The following is a 672-nucleotide window of genomic DNA, read 5'->3' as shown; positions in this document are numbered from 1 at the left end:
CTACATACCCCACCCACTCACCATGCCAACTCGTGTCCCCAACCCACCCACAATGCCTTCCATACTTAGTTTCTGCTAAACCTAAACTTAAACAAAACAAGCCATTCCCCCCACCCAGCCCCGGGCCCGTTATAGTCCCCAAGTCAAATTAGTTCCAGCTCATGGTAACCAATGCCACAACCCACCCTTTGCCTTACACCCTCCATGCTAACTCACCCACCATCTACCATAGACAGACCTTAGCATCTATGCTGAGATTAAATAAAATAAAGTTCTAAATATCTATATAAGAATATAAGAACTTGGAGCAGGAGTGGGCCATGAGGCCCTTCAAGCCTGCTTCACCATTCAATGAGATCATTGGGCACAATGTGATTATGTTTTTTTGGGGGTGTTAGAGATAGACTTGTTAAATTGTTATATTGTTGGGGTTTCATGTTCAGGTTTGCATTTTCCTGTTCTTGTTGGGATTTAATGTTTTCAGTTGGGTGTAGATTTGGGGTTTAGTTTTATGTGAGGTTCTGTACTGATTGTTACAAAAATATATAGATCCCTGTTGGAATGCAAGTGTTTAGAGGGGTTGTATATGTTGTTTGTTTATAAACATCTTTTCCACTCCAGTTGGGAGCTGCTCTGCTAACTTAAGCGTTAGTTAACAGGTGCTGGTTTTGA

This window comes from Scyliorhinus canicula, chromosome 10, assembly GCF_902713615.1.
Source record: "Scyliorhinus canicula chromosome 10, sScyCan1.1, whole genome shotgun sequence".
Taxonomy (NCBI): Eukaryota; Metazoa; Chordata; class Chondrichthyes; order Carcharhiniformes; family Scyliorhinidae; genus Scyliorhinus; species Scyliorhinus canicula.
This window is presented reverse-complemented; position numbering follows the sequence as displayed.